Source organism: Desmodus rotundus, chromosome 6, assembly GCF_022682495.2.
Source record: "Desmodus rotundus isolate HL8 chromosome 6, HLdesRot8A.1, whole genome shotgun sequence".
NCBI lineage: Eukaryota > Metazoa > Chordata > Mammalia > Chiroptera > Phyllostomidae > Desmodus > Desmodus rotundus.
This window is the reverse complement of record NC_071392.1, coordinates 118,089,920-118,105,797: the sequence shown is the minus strand read 5'-3', so window position 1 is coordinate 118,105,797 and position 15,878 is coordinate 118,089,920. Positions and strand designations below refer to the sequence as shown.

The following is a 15,878-nucleotide window of genomic DNA, read 5'->3' as shown; positions in this document are numbered from 1 at the left end:
GAGGCTTCTGAAACTAGGTCGTAAACACAGTGTGCAGGTACCATATGATTTAACTTGCATGTGGAATCTGATGAACAAAATTAACTAACAAACAAAATAGAAGCAGACTCATTGATACAGAGACTGACAGCTGTCAGAGGGAAGAGGGGGTGGGGGGCTGGGTGAAAAAGGTGACGGGATTAAGAAAAAAAAAATCAGACTTGGACAACAGTATGGTGATTACCAGAGAGAGAGGGGATGGGGGAGGTGGAAGAGGGTAAAGGGGGGGATTAATAGTGATGGAAGGAGAATTGACTTTGGGTGGCGAACACACAATACAATGCACAGATAATGTATATTAGAGTTGTATGCCTGAAACCTATATCATTTTATTTACCAATGTCACCCCAATAGATTAAATAAATTAAATATATAAATGAAAACACACTGTGGCTTCCACCTTGCTCTCATGGACCGATTCCTCGAGAAGCCAGTCACCACATCCCAAGGCCACTAAAGCAACCCTATGCAGAGGCCCAGGAGTCACGGAACTGAGTCCTCCCACCAAGGGCAAACCATGTTCCCAAGCATGTGAGTGAACCATGGTGGAAGCAAACCCTACCCCCCAGTCAAGCCTTCAGATGACTGCAGCCCAAGGCATGTTGCAACTGCTACCTCCTCAGGGGCCTTGAGCCAGAAACACCCAACAAAACCATTCCCAAGTTCCTGATCCACAGAAAGTGTGAGGATAATGTTTCTTGCTGTTTTACACTACTAAGTTTTGGGGTGGCTTTTACATAGCAAGAGGTGACTGACAGAGTCATCAATTCTTTCTCCCAGGGAACCCCTCAGGGTGGGGATCCTAGGCAAACTCGCCATTCCCTCGGGGCCACAGCTCCCTCTGTTATGAAATTCAGGGCTGGGGTGGAGTGAGCAGAGAGCCTGGCCTAGGCCCCACCACTCACAAGGCCGGGAGATAGGAACTCCTTCCCAGCCAGCACGCTAGACTCACCCGGGGATTAAAAGACTGACACCCAGCCCCCACACTGAGTCATGTAATCAGACTGTTGGGGTTGGGGTCCCGGCATGGATATGTTTTTAAGGGCCCTACATGATGCTAGGGTATAGCCGAAGTAGAGAATCACTGCTCTATAGCAGACTCCAAAGGCAGACTCCGGGCCCGCCCAGGGACATCGAGTCTGCCTGTGCAGAACAGGAGGAGGCGGAGAGAACAGCAAGCCAGGCAGTGCCCAAGATCTACTCCCCTTCCCCCAGCTTAAGCTGAGGGTCTCCCTCTATCCCCACTCCCTTGCAGCTGCCCAGCTCCCCAAGTCTGTAATGTGCCTCAAGCTAGACGGGGCCAACCTCCACTTTTGGGGACCACTCCCTTCAAAAGGACCCTGGGTGCAGGATGGGGTCCAGCTCTGAGGGATCTGGGGGAAGACTGTTCCTTCATCTGAAAAGGAGGATTAGTACCACACCTGCTCTGCCCTCTCAGGGGTCCTGGGCTCCCCCTCAGACATCTTCAGAAAGATTTATATGTTTTGTCTCCCCCAAGGCACAGCCCCGGGGAGAACATGGCAACGGATTCAACAAACAGGTACACAGCCAGTTAACTCACAGGTACAACCTGCAGTGATAAGAATTTAATAAGGACTGTAATGAAGAATGTGGGAGGGGCACCTAACAGGGGCAGGGAAAGGGCTCAAGAGAAGATTTCTAGGAGGGACAGAAGACGTGAGCTCCAGGCAGGGGAGACTGTAAGTGCAAATTCTCAACACTGCTTTTCCCACCCTCTGGCAATCACCCTGCAAACCCCAGCCCCACTTTTCTCAGGTGGCCACTCACCTGACCCGAGCCACAGTGCAAGTGTGGGGGGCTTTCCCTGAGCTCCCCAAGTCAGTCAGACACATGTAAGCTTACCCCCACGAGGACACCCAAGAGAAAGGGCAGAGTGGCCCCAGCTCCCCAGATGGCACAAGACCCCACGGGCAGTGGGGTGTGCAGAGTGGCCCCTCTCCCAGCCCCACTTTATCAGGCATCACCTGCAGCCCCACCACCCAGAGAAAGTGGGAGGAGGTGGGCAGAAGGGTCACACAGTCACTCAGCAACAGCACAGGCACGCGGGGCCAGTGCACGGTGTGGGGAGAAGTCTGCGTGGGCACAGGACACCCTTACCACAGTCAACTATGATCAAAAAATATTAAACAAAAAGTTCCTGAAATAAACAATTCATAAGTTGTAAATTGTGTGCGACTCTGAGTAGCGTGGTGGGAACCTCACACCATTCCATTCCATCCTGGGACGTGAATCACCCCTTTGTCCGGCAAGTCCGCTTACGGGACAATAGGATACTTGACAGGCAGAGAGACCACGTCCACATAACTTTTATTATAGTACATTGTTGTAATTATTCTATCTTATTGTAAGTTATTGTTGTTCGTCTGTGTCTAATTTATAAATTAATCTTTATCATAGGTATGTATATGTTCAAAAAACTTACTATATATGGGGTCTAGTACTATCCATAGTTTCAGGCAAACACCGGGGGTCTTGGAACATGTTCCCCGTGGATAAAGGGGGCTACCACATTTAAAAATGGTTAAATGGTAAATTGTGTGTTACGTATATTTTACCACAATAAAAAGAACAAGAACAAAAAATCTAGTAAGCACCACTTTATGCCAGGCACTCGGGACACAGCAGCAGCCAGAAGCCTCCCCTTGGAGGATCTAACATCAGGGTAACAGGTGCCACAAGAAAGGAAAATCAGGGTGAAGGGAGAAACAGCTGCTCTGTGTGGGGAGGTGAGGGAGGCCTTGCTGGTGAGGTGACAATGGAGCAAAGAAGTGACAGGCAGGAAAACAAAAGTGCTATGGTGACTTCCTGGGAACTTGCTGAATGACAGGATGTGGGGGTGAGGGCAAGGGTGGGGTCAGGATGACTTGGGTGACCAGTCCTGACTCTGCAGGGACAAACCTTGACACGTTCTGCGTCAACTGGTTACCCCCCCTCCCTTCGACAAGAAGCCTGTGTGGGGCAAGAAAGATGAGAAATTGAGGCCAAATAACTTGGTGCAAGACCTACAGGGGGTAGGAGAGCCCCGGTGGTCCAATTCCAAAAGCCAGTTCTCCCCTCAAGACTATCACCAGCATTCCTAAAGCTTCCCCAGGCCACCTGACCTCCCGCTGCAGGGCCCAGCCCATCCCCACACACACAGCTCCGGGCCCCTCTCCCAGCCCCACCTCATCAGGCATCACCTGCAGCGCCACCCTGACCAGCCCCTGGGGTAGTGTCCCCGCACAGACAGCCACCCATCTGCACCTGGAGCACTTGAAACCTGGGAGGTGTGAGCTGGCAGGCGAAGAGGTAGCTTCCCTGCCAGGTTCCTCCCCTCTCCCTGCCAGGAGCGCAGCCCCACAGTTCTGGGGTGAAGGAGGACTGCCCAGTCAGCACTTTCCACTGACTCTTTCAAAACCACTGACAAAAACCAAGGCCTGTGAGGCAAGCTCAAGCCCAGGCGTAGTTCCCCCTTGCTGGCCCCTCATGACTCTGCACAAAGCCTGACTGTGCTTCAGCGCCAGCCCCCAGGGGGAGGGGGTTCGAAAAGGGGGGTCTCCAGCAAGCCCATCCTCTCTCCAAAGCCAGCCTGGGACCCGTGCTCTCTGCCTCCAAAGAGACACTGCTGCGCCGATGGCAGAGCTGAGTATCCAAGGCTTGTGGGGTGCAGGCAGCAGTTCTGGGAAGGGGGGCCTCCCTTCACTGTGAGCTCTTTTCCCACAAAGCTCCCTCTCCTATGGCCCCCACCCAGCACAGTTAACCACAGAATGAAGGTGGCATGCATGATCCCAAAACAAAAAAAGAAAAATATCCCCCCAAATCCAGCCACCAGGTGAACCACACAAACCCCTACTTATTGAGTCCATCATGGGCCAGGCCCCATGCTGGGCACTCTCCATTCAGGGTATCATTTAATACTCCCAAACACTTGGGTGCCTGTATTACGGGTGGGGAAACAGGCTCAGGGAGGGTCACAGGTGCGATGGAGGCCCCCCTGATAAAGTGAGGGCAGAGCAGCGCTGGACGACACTGAGCTCATCGCTTTCTGCCCAGCGCTGGCTCGGCTCTCGGGCCTGCGCCAGCCTTCCGAGGCCGCAGGCCTGAGGACAGCCCCAGCCTGGCCCTTCTCCTGTCTCCCCCCCTCCCCGCCCCCCACAGACTGACACTGCACACATTGTGCCAGGCCCTCGGGGCTGCCCGGCAGGAGTCGTCCCCAAGCCTGGCAGCTCAACCTGGCTGCGGTGCCAAAACTTAGGGCCACCATGGGGAGGCCACCTGCCTCCTGCCCGGGGGGATGGTGGGTGGGCTTCAGGCCATTCGAGTCTCCCTGCCCCAGGGGGGCTGGCTCAAGGCTCCCCAGGCACTACGTTATGCCAGGCCACAGCCCTCTGCCCTAATTTTCATCCTCCAGAAACAGGGACAGGGATGCTGGTCCAATTGCTGTGCCTGCACACACACAAGAACAATTCAAAGAGCAGCTAACAGACTTCCCTATACACAGCCACCTCCTCTCTCAATGACCCAAGACTTCTCCTACCTGGTAGCCACAGGGTGCTGTGACCGCTTTTCCTTTCTTTTCTTTTTTTTAATATATTTATTGATTATGCTATTACAGTTGTCCCATTTCCCCTCCCTTCACTCCACTCCATCCCGCCCACCCCCTCCCTCCCACATTCCCCCCCTATAGATGATGTCCATGGGTCATACTTATAAGTTCTTTGGCTTCTACATTTCCTATACTATTCTTACCCTCCCCCTGTCTATTTTCTACCGACCATTTATGCTACTTATTCCCTGTACCTTTTCCCCCTCTCTCCCCCTCCCACTCCCCTATTGACAACCCTTCATGTGATCTCCATTTCTGTGACCGCTGTTCTAACAAGCTGAACACAGGGTGACAAGAGCCCAACAGAGGGCTCTCCGTGAGCTCAAGACCGAAGCAGGGCCCCCAGCAAGAACTGAAACCGGGTCTGCAAAGCCGATGGTCTTCATTTCAAAATGCACACGTGGACCCTGAGCCCACGATTTAATCCATGAAACACTTACGCAGTTAAGACAGTGAGCTTGGACAATGAAGGTATTCTTCCAAGTCCTTTTGTTGCGTTCAAAGAGAGACTTAATAATTCACCAGCTTTTGAAATCTAGAAATGTTTATTCTTATAATCCTGTCATCATTATCACTATTTCTCACTGAGCCCGCCTGAGGTACAGAGCGCAGTGCTAAGCATTTCAGGTGGAATGAAGCAGCGAATCCGCAAGTCAATAGCCCCATTCTGCAGAGGTGGAAACTGAGGTCCAGAGAGGTTCCACACCTGCCGACTGGCAGAAGGCACTCCAAAATTCACTTAGGCCCTGGCCGGGGAGCTCAGTTGGTTAGTGTGGACCTGATACACCAAGACTGCAGGTTCGATCCCTGGTCAGGGCATATACAAGAAAACCCGTGAATGCATCAATAAGTGGAACAAATCAATATTTCTTTTTCTCTCTCTCTGTCCCTCATCCCCGAACCTTTCTCTCCCTGCCCTCAAATCAGTAAATTTTAAAAAAGGAGAGAGAAAGAGAGAGAGAGAGCGAGAGAGAGAGAGAGAGAGAGAGAGAAAGGAAGGAAGGGAGGAAGCCAAACAAAATTCACTTAATAAAATATTAAGGTTCCAGCTTTACTCTTTTTTAAAACCAAGGAATGAGTCGAGTTTATTGTCTTGAGTTACTGTTTCAAATTAAGTCCAAAGTTTTCCATTAATTGTATATGATTTTTTTAATTAATTTTCAATAAAAAAGAGAAAGAGTAAAAGGGACCTGTATGTTTAACATTTGCAGGCCTCGTTTAAAAATCTTTCTCAAGAATGTTTGTCCATTGGTGGTCCTGAGTGTCTCTGCTTAAGTCATCTTAAAATCTAGCTGACTCTAGGTCTAGTCTTTTACAGTCCAAAAACACCCACCAGCCCCCACACCCCGGGGTCAGGAGTTCAGGAAGCTGGCCTGGCTTGGGGTAGGGGGAGGGGATCTGGTTGTGCTTGGGAGGAATGGTTGAAGTTTTGGGGACAGGCCCTGAGGGATCTTTGGGGTGAAGAATGGGCATCAGACCAGATGTGCAAGAACCTGGGTTAGAGACCCAGTCGTATCATTTTCTGGGGGTGCCTGCGTCTCCTTCTGTCTATGAAATGGGCTAATAGCTCAGGTCTCACGAAGCCGTGAGGGAGGACAGGCACTGTGGGTGTGCCAGGACCTGGCACAAAGTTGGCAGAGGGTGGCTAGGTTCTTTGTTCTGTTTTCGAATAAATTACAACTTATTTCCAAGTACTTCTGGGCTTCAATCACACCTTCCTTTACACCCTCCTCCAAGTGGCTAGAGGGTAAAGGAATCGGACTGGGGTGTTGGGGGTGCTGCACTCCCCCAGCCAAGCCACCCTGCTCTGGCTGAACCCAAATGCTTTTCGTCCTCCCTCCTCCTCCCAGCATGTTTAGAGAGATCAGGAAAAGTCCCCCCACCCCCTCCCCGCCTCGCCCTGCTTATTTGAGGAAGAAAGAGAAGGGCAAAACAGGACAGGAGAGTGTAGCTGGGCTGGGTAAGCAAGCTTGCTGAGCATCCTCTGCCAGGGCCCTCCTGTCTGCCCGATTTTGCACCATTAAAGTGACTTCCCCTGGGACACGGTTTGAAATGCCGCACCCCGTCACCCCCACCTGAGCTGCTGAACAAAGAGTCCTCAGAGTTCAGAGGAAATGAGTTGTGGCAAGGGGCAAGGCAGAGTGGCCTCTCTGACCACCCCCACCAACCACAGGGGAGGACAGGGAGAAGGGAGCAAGGGGCCTGGAACTCCCCCTTCTCCCTTCCTGCACTTGCAACACCCCTTCCAGGATGGCGACAGGATGAGATTCTCAACCTTTTGGGGAAAATGACTCAGAACTCTGAGAATCTGAGGATAAGAGTCATGTTAGCAACCTGACCCCTCCCCATGCTTTGAGTTGTGAAGGGGCATAGCAATTCAGTGAGGAAACCCAATGCTGGGGGGGGGGGGGGGGGGAGTGTCCTGTGCTTTCTACCCACCACCACACCCCTGCCACGTTTCTCACTCAAACACTGCCCTGCTCCAAAACCTTCGATGGCTTCCCTCGGTCTAATGAATGGAGGCAGGAGTCTGACACCCCCTTCCCACCCTCAGCTCCCATCTCCTACACTCACCCACCAGATCCTCTGACTCACACACCCAGACTACTTCCCGGGGCCCATCACAGCCTGTGAAATCTCCTCATTCTGCCCACATCTTCCCACCTGCTGGCCACTCCTCCAGGAAGTCAGTCCTGGCTCCCCTCACCCTCACTCTTTCTTCTACTCTGCTGAAGATCACCCCTCTGGTCTAAGCAGGACCTCACCCCAGACCTCACCCCAAGCCTCACCATGCTCTCTGCTGGCCTTTGTGCCGCTCACTTCCCTGAACACTGTCCCCTTTCCTGGCACCCTCCTGGAGACTCCACCTGCAGCCATGTCAATCACACTAAGAGCAGCCAGCAGGTACTCAATTATCACAACCCTACAAGGGAAATAATGTTATTCCCACAGTACAAATGAGGAAACTGAGGCACCAAGAGGTTTAGCTTCTTGCCCACAGGTCCCAACCCCACCTCTGAGATGAACCGCTGGGAGAGCACTTGTAGAGTGAGGAGATGCAGGGGCGGTGGGGTGGGAGGCATTCCCAGAACCCCGAAAACCCAGGCCCAGCTATCACTGGGTCCTGGGCACCATCCCAAGTCTCTCCCTCTCCCACCCAGGGAAGCAGAGGTGTTGCCACGAGAACCCAGAGCTGGCTCTGGGCCCCAGTCCCCTCCAGGCTGTCCCTCCCTCTGCAGTGCCCTTTTCTTCCACTGACCGTCCAAATGGTACCCATCCCACCAAGTCCACCTCCCCCAGGAAGTCACCCATCCATGCTTCCTTCCCTCTCTGGCACTTCTGGACTTGGGTGCTACCCATGTTTGTAGTCTTTCACGAGCAGCAACGTCATTCCACGTCAGCCCTCCGCCTGCTCAGTTTCCCGGTCAGTGGGATATCATTAGGAAGTCTTCAAAAAATAGATTTCCAGGGTCAGATTATTCTGGGAAACACTAAATGGTTTCTTTGCTTCGGGACTTGTCAGAACCTTTAATTCTCTTAAAAAGTTTTCTGAATCTCCCACATGGTGGTCGAGTAAAGTTGCCAGTTTCTGCCCTTATTTATCCCCTGAACCCTTGAAATTTCTCAGAACAGTCTCTGAGAAATGCCACCCCCTCCCACCTCATCAGGACAGCCTGGCAAAGCAGAGGGCACACAGGCAGACACTGGGCCCCACCGTCCTTTTAGGAGGCGGGGGGACTTCTGGGGAATTCAGCCTGAGAGCCACTCCTGGCACCGCCCAGGCCGCAGAACCTTCCCACCTCCCTTTGGGTGAGGTGACTGACAACCGTCCTGCCAAGGTCTGAAGGAACCCCATCTGAGCAGTGCCCTCAGATACCGCCCCCAACACCATGCCAAGTCCAGAAGGCAAAAGGCCTTGAGAGACCCCAAAGCACACTGGACAGTTCTATGCAAACTGCTCATTCTACTCCATTGTTAGCATGCAAGTTTTAATATTAAACCAAAGTTAAAATGTATTCAGCTGCCATTCTAGGAAGAAGTGGTGCACCACCCAATAAACCCTGTGACTCTCTCCCCTGTTCCCCAGGGAGAGAACAGAATCCCTCAATTTACAAGAAACTAAGGCCTCCAAGGGGAGCAGACACTTGCCTGTCATGGCCCAGCCAGGGCTGCAGCAGAGAGAAGCACCTAGGCCCCCCCACTCCAGGCGCACCCGGAAGGGGGCCCAGTGAGAGAAGACCTCAATAGCCGTGTCGCGCAACCATTGGTGGTAGCTGCGAGGACTCACGCAGGCCAGGCTAAGGGATGCTGCCCTCTTGGGAGGGATGGCTCAGCAGCTAGGAAGATTCTGGGGGCTTTTAGGAGAAGACGTTATGTCTGGGGCTGAAGTCAGCTCTTTCCCCAATCTCCTTGGGCCAACCCTGGATGGAGGAAGAATGCTCACCCCAGATTGGCTACCCACAGGGCTCGGCTGTGGGCAAAGATAAGAGGCGTACATGCTGCCTGCACGTCACCCTGCCCTGGGACAGTCACCTAAGACACCCTCCTGTGGTCTTGGGAGCTCATCATGCCAAATACCCTAGAAATCAGGCCTGCTTCCTGGCCTGACACCCAAGGCCCCAAAGACCCCTCACCCAGCCCCACATCCCAACACCCTGCATCTTGCACCTCTACCCTGCCTCCATCTCAGCCCACACACAGACAGTCCCCACACCTCCCAACACAGTCCACAGGAGTCTGGACGGCCCCCCTTTACCTGTTCCAGGTCTCATCTGACCTGCACGCATCCCTGCACATGCCTGGCCCAAGTGCTCGATCTCAACCCCTCGCTACACAAAGACGGCCCACGGACCTGCTGCGTCACACCGTCCAGGGGCTTGTTAGACAAATAGAATCTCAGGTCCCACCACAGACCTGCTGAATTGGACATTTTACCACACTTCCCAGGTGATCCACCGTCTGCCGGAGTTTCAGATGCACTTTTACAGACCACTGTTCTAATCAAGTCATTGCACCTGGGCCTGTAACCTTCAGTGGCTCCCCAGGGGGGGCCTAGTGAGTCAAGTCCAGACTCAGCAGCTTGGCAGTCAAGGCCTTCTCCAATCTGCCTTCAACCCACTTCTCCAGGCTTGGGCTCCCCCCTCCACCTTAGAAATGCCATCCCTGCTCTGTGGGCCAAAGCCACTCGGGAGTTCAGGGCCCTGTCAAAGCACTGCCTCCCCGAGGAAGGTGGTCTGAACTACACCTCATTTCATCACGCCTGGCAGGGCTCACTCCCATTGCCTGGAGAGAGGGAATCCTGTCCTGTGTTCCCAGTGGTTGTGAGCACGGGGCTGAGACACAGGAGATGCCAAGTGATGCCCGAAGGTAACAAAGCCCCGCATCCAGTCGTCCAGAAGCCCACCCTCAGCCCCTGCCTGCCAGCCTCTGGCTCTGCAACAGCTTTCACCCCAACCCAGCAGACAAGGACTCGGGCAGCACGGATAGGCCTCTTGCATCCTGCCTGCCAAAGAAAGGGCACTCCCCGGAACTAGCAGCAATGTGCCTGCTCTGTGCCTCAGTTTCCCAAAATACAGAAGAGAATGCCACCAATTCCGCCTCCGTCCTTTCCTGGTGGCCTAGCAGAATCTGCCAAGATAGATGAGCAGGGGATCAGACATTGGAGCAAAGAGACTCCATCCCTGTGTGGTCAGCAAATCCCTGCCTGGCCAGCCAGCCAAGCCCCTGGGAGGCCGAGTCACCTGCCCAGAGGCATCCTTTCATGACCAAACAGGAAAGCCTCGCAGGACAGGGCTGCCACACCCTCCTCCCGGCTCCCTCCTTCCTGGCCCAGTTCCTCTGGGCTGGTGTCCCATGGGAAGTCCTCCTTCATACCCGGGTCTGCAAGAAGGCACTCAAACATGTGACCTTGAGGAGTTCCCAGCTTCTACAACCCATGAAAAGCAAAGGCAGAAAGCCTCTCGAATCCCCTTTTACAGATAGACAAAAAGAGGGAAGGACAGGCCCAACACTGATGTGGATTAGGCTCTTTTCAGTTCCCATTTCTCTGTTCACACAGCTCAGCTCCCACATTCGACCCAGCCCTACTCTGCCCGCCATCCAGGTTTCCCAAGGCCACGTCAGAAGCTCTCCCCCACAACATTCTAGATGGAATCCAAAACAGGCCAGTTTATCTGCAGAGCCCCTTCCTGACCTTCCTGGGCTCTCCAGAGGCAGATGAAGAGGGCAGTGGGGCAATGCTAAACCCAGAGGGGTGACAGTCTAATGGTGGCATCTCAAGCAGGGAGCAGCTATCTTTGTACCAAAAGATGTTGACATCCCCAGCACCCTAAAATCACAGTGTGTATGATGCCCAACTCTTCAGCCTGGGCCTGAAACCCTCTTGAGAAAAGGTGGGACACGTAGCAGAGAACCTCACTGAGCGAGGATCCCTTCTACCTTACGGTTATGATTTCTTTCCCACCTCACCACCAGTCCCCAAGACGTGCCGTCTGCATGTCACCTGCCTGTCTGGAAGTCTGGAAAAACCACTTGTTTGTTAAGAAGCCTTCATTCAGCTGGAGACTCTCTGAGAGGCATGAGAGAAGCGGCAGCGTGGGGTAGTTTAGAGCATAGATTCTGGTTGCCTGGGTTCAAATCCTTATTCTGATGCTATTGCATCATATGACTGTGCCTCAGTCTTCCCATCTGCTCAGTGGAATAAGACCTACCATACAGAGCTGTTAGGAAGATTAAAGGAGTTAATATCTGTGAAGTCATTGGAACATTACCTGACACAAAGTGAGAATAGCAGGACCCTGGCCCAGCCTCTTGGCCTCTCTCTGATCTCCCACCCAGGATACCCTCCTTGCTCCCATCTATCCCAGGTCACACCATCTTTCTTGGTCACACCAGCCCAACTCTAGATCTGGACCCCAAACCCCCAGTTCCAGTACCCACCTCACAGTGTTACCCAGGTCCATCACCAGTCTGCCTGTCCAAGGCCCAGCTCCCCTCCCTCCCCGATCTGAGGCCCCCTGGCTCTTGGCTCTCCATTCTGGTAACACCAGCCACACAATTCAATTCTCAGCTGGCTTCTCTGTTCAAAGCAGGGAGCTGTAGGTAGAAGGACAGGGTCTAAGAGAGAGACCCCCAACCCCATCCTTTGTTCCATCCTTTCAACACCCTGGCCTCCGGGGATGGGCACCCATCCATCACCCAAGTGAGTAGCCTGAAATAAATTCCCAGCTGCCCAGACCACTCCCACCTCCTGAGTTAGGGAACACACACACCCCCCTCTGTTAACCCAGCCTGAATTTCCACCAGAGCAAAGGAAGTCATTTATCCCCAACCCACAGCGACCCCCACTGACTCCACATCCGTCAGGCCGCCCAGTCCCCCTGGACACACAGGCCTGCTTTCGAGACACTTGTACCTTCTCTATTTCCCTTTTTCACATCCCACTGGCCCCCTCAGATTCTTGCAGCCATTTATTTGCACAACTTCTTTTGTGGAAAGAAAATAAAAATCTGTGGTGTTCCTTGAGGTTTAAAGGGGGCTCCTGTGCTAACTGCAAAACCCACCTCTTCCTGCCTAGCCCAGCGCAGACCTTCCACCTGGCTCAAGATTTCCTGAGCAGCTACGTGCCAGGCACTGTGGAGATGCTCCAGATACAGCAGTGGGCAATTCACTCAAGGTTCCAGCCAGACAAAGTAAAAAGAGAATTGTAACAAATGGTTACAGACTGTGATAAATATAATGAAGAAAGTAAAACAGGGGCTATGATGAATTACGGGGTGGGGAGGGGCCCTCTACCAAGGCTGGGAAGGCATTTGAGAAAGGCAGACTTAAGCTGAGACATGAAAAATAAAAAGGAGCCACGCCAGCCCAGAAGGGAACCCTGAAAGAACTCTCCAGGCAGAGAAAACAGTACAAGCAGAGACGCTAGGGCAGAAAAAACTTTGGGATGTTCAAGGGCAAAGTGATTCAGGTGTGGCTATTAGGAAGAATACAAAGGGACAAGGAAAGGCTGGAGGAAGTCTGAGAAGGCCAGATCAAGAGCGGTTCATAAGCCAGGGGAAAACTTTGAAATTTCATTCCAAGTGCAGTAGGGAGCTCTGGAGGGTTTTAGAGAATAAGATTTTCTAATCAATATTTTTCTATAGACTTTCTGTTATAAGAGATTAGAAGAGAGCAAGTGAGGACTTGGGAAACAGGTAGGAACTGCTCCAACACTCAAGTAAGACAGAAAAGGTGGCTTGGCCTGGGGCAGTAGATTGGGGTGGTCGCAGTGAAGGCAGAGCCTGAGATAGATTTTGCAAAAAGAACCAAAAGGATTTGCTGTTGGACGGACTGGGTATGGGGAGGCAGGCAAGGGGAGGAGTTGATGCTACCTGCTTTCCTGTCTTTAAAGCTGGTGGGCTCACTGAGACTGGCGAGGCCTGCAGAGGACTTGGGGAGTGCAGTCGGGGCTCTGTCTCATCCACATGAAGACCACCCGGGAGCTTTTCATCCCTATGACACATCCAGGACACCATCTCATCCCATGGGTGGCTAGAGATAAAATTTGCTACTTAAAATCATGAGGATGAAAATGATGTACATTTAAAATCTGTGTGTTTGTAGATTAATGCTTGATTTTAAAAGTCCTAAGAAAGAGAGCTTTGAGAATGAGAGCTTTGGGGAAAGGCAGTTGTGTAAACAGAAGGGAGTCAAGGGAGAGGAGGGGGCTGAGGACAAAGCCCTGAGATCCTCCAACATTCAAAGTTGAGTGAAGTTGTCCCCAGAGATGACTAAGGAAGGGCTAGGCTAGCCAGGGAAAGAGGAGAGAAGCAAGAGAAGCCAAGAGAGATAATTGGTCCTAGAAGGAGAAAATGATCATCAATAAGGCTAAGGGAGGTCAAGGAAGACCTGCTTGTGGGGATATGGAAATCCCTGGAGACACTGACGGAAGCGGGGGTGGGCAGGACAGGGGCAAAGGGGCAGTTTCAGTGAAGTAGTGGGCAGAAGCCAGCTCAAGGGGGCTGAGGAACCAAAGGGATGTGCTCCAGAGGGGCAGCCACAGACGGCTCTCTGGCAGAGCTTTGCTGCAAGAAGTGGCTCTGTTGCTGAGGGAGAATGAGGAATGAAGGCAGAAGGGGGACTATGAAATGTGGGGTGGGATGGAGGAGGGTGCCAAAGCATGAATGAACACTGCATGAATGATCCGGGGGAAAGAAGCCACTTCTAACACTGGAGAGGGGGAAGTAATTGAAGAATGGGGGTCAGGGAGCACAGCACCTTAGAGCCCAAGTGGAGGTATGGGCCTGTGGCAGGAACTGGGATGCTTCACGCCCCTTACAAGAAAGAAAGGGAAGAGGGGGAAGGCAGCAGAATACAGATGTGGGGCCTTCACTGCACATACTTTCACATGGCTCACCTACCCATCCCTCCATTGGTGCCCACTCCAATGACCCCTGGGGCACCTGTCTGTTTCGCTGCTTGGACAGGCGGTTCTCCCGTGGACTGGCACCGGATGTGCCACCACCAGCAGGTTCTGCAAACAACCTGTGGACACATCTTACCATGCGTGTCACCCACAGGGCTTACCTCATCAGGCGGTGCCCTTTCCTGGTGCAAGCTCGGAAGGGGTCTACGGGTCCCTCACCGGCTCTACCAAAGCCCCAGGACAGAGGCCTCTCTCAGCCCCTTCCCCAAAGTGAACCCTCCAACACTCTACCCGTTTCGGAGCCTGGCTCTCGCTAAGCTCAGCGCAGCCTAGTTGGCCCATCAGAAAAAGCTGCTCCCCACCTTGTCCAGTGCCCCTCGAGGAGACCACCAGTACGCCCGCAGGGAGGGCGGCCCAGCCTCTCCCCTTGTCCCGGCCATCGCCCGAGAGCCTTCTCTTCTCTCCCCAGCGACCACCCTCTGGGCGGCCCCAGTCCTCGCGGGGCGTCAGCGCCCGGCTTTGTCTGAGCCCACGGAGCGCGCCCGCCAGGCGCCCCGGGCGCTCCCCAGCTGCACGCAGCTCGCAGGGTCCGGCCTGCCTTCCACCTCGGAACTCTCGCCCGGCCCGCGCAGCCCCGTCTCGAAATGACCGGACCCCCGGCCCGACCACCGCCTCCCCCAACGCGGGCGAAGGGGGCGCGGCGCCCACCGCTCTCCGCGAGCCTCGGGGAGCGCCCGAGCGCCGCGCCGGCCGCCGGAGTCCTGGACCGGCCGAGCCTTCGGGACTGCTCCGGGCCCCTCACCCTCCCGCGGCGGCAGCAGCCTCTGCCAGCCCCGGAGCGAGGACCGCGCGCCCGGGGCCGGGGCCGGAGAGCGAGCGCACCATACCTTTCCCTGCTGAGCCGGGGAAATGAGTCTGCGGCGAACGGCGCTCCAGCCTCGGCCTCCTCCGCCTCCCCTCCTTCTTCAGCCGCCTGGCTTCCTCCTCCAGCCGCCACCGGGACCGTAGGGGCCCGAGCCAGCCGCCGCGGCCTGTGTGGGGCCCCGCTCCGCCTCGCGTCCCCGGCCCACCCCGCCCGGTCTGCTCGGCCCGGCCAGCGATCCGCCTGCGGGCGGGGACGCGCCCAGCTCCTCCCCGGGCCCGCCCCCTGGAGGGCGGGGAAACGGGTGTTCCGGGGCGACTGGGACCACTGTGCCGCGGCTTCAGCTCCCACAGCAGCGCTCCCTACCAGGGCCCCCTCTCCCCCGGCCAAACCGGGCGCCAAACGCCCCCAACCGTCCCCGAAAGAAAAGTGGCCAGCCCAGCACTGCCAGTCCTGTGCTGGGCAGAGCGTGGGGCCGAGGCTGCCTGCCAGACGACCGGCAGAGCCAGGACGCGTGCCTCAGTTTCCCCGCGGAGTTTGGAACCGCCCTCAAAAGGAAAAGGCACCTCTCTTTCCTCCCAGAGCTACCTTCACTCCCGCAGACCCTCCACCGGGGTCAGACGGCTTGTCGCCAAGGACCACCCCCAATCTCATTTTCTCCCCAACACCGCCGGCACACCCTCGATCCCATCCCCCAGCCTCCGAGAATCTCTCTCAAACTCGTAACAGCAGTGGATGGTGGGTCACTCAGAATGCTACAGCCTGTCCCTTCGCAGCCCACGACCATGAGAGGAAGTGTCTTCTTTAAGAAAATATTCTATACTGGTACCCACTGCCTTATCTTTGATTTAACAAAAACGAAGCTAATACAATTGTGAAGATCACTTTTGTTTTTCTTTTTTTTTAAGTCACAATTACTTGGAAATTATTTGTTTCCTGAGGTTCTGCAAGCACTGCTCTAGTTC

The 15,878-nt window shown here is 54.3% G+C and overlaps 1 protein-coding gene across 6 annotated transcripts in view; it reads right to left on the bottom strand.

The window, feature by feature from the left end:
- The window catches only part of SMOX (spermine oxidase), a 35,740-nt gene extending 20,610 nt beyond the window's left edge, over positions 1–15,130 (bottom strand). For 2 of the 6 annotated variants that reach the window (XM_053926595.2, XM_053926598.2), the window contains exon 1: positions 14,939–15,130. The gene's annotated coding sequence lies outside the window, so the exon portion shown is untranslated. The other 4 variants (XM_053926596.2, XM_045194669.2, XM_045194670.2 and 1 more) reach the window with 4 other exon arrangements.
- Positions 15,131–15,878: the final 748 nt, after the last annotated feature.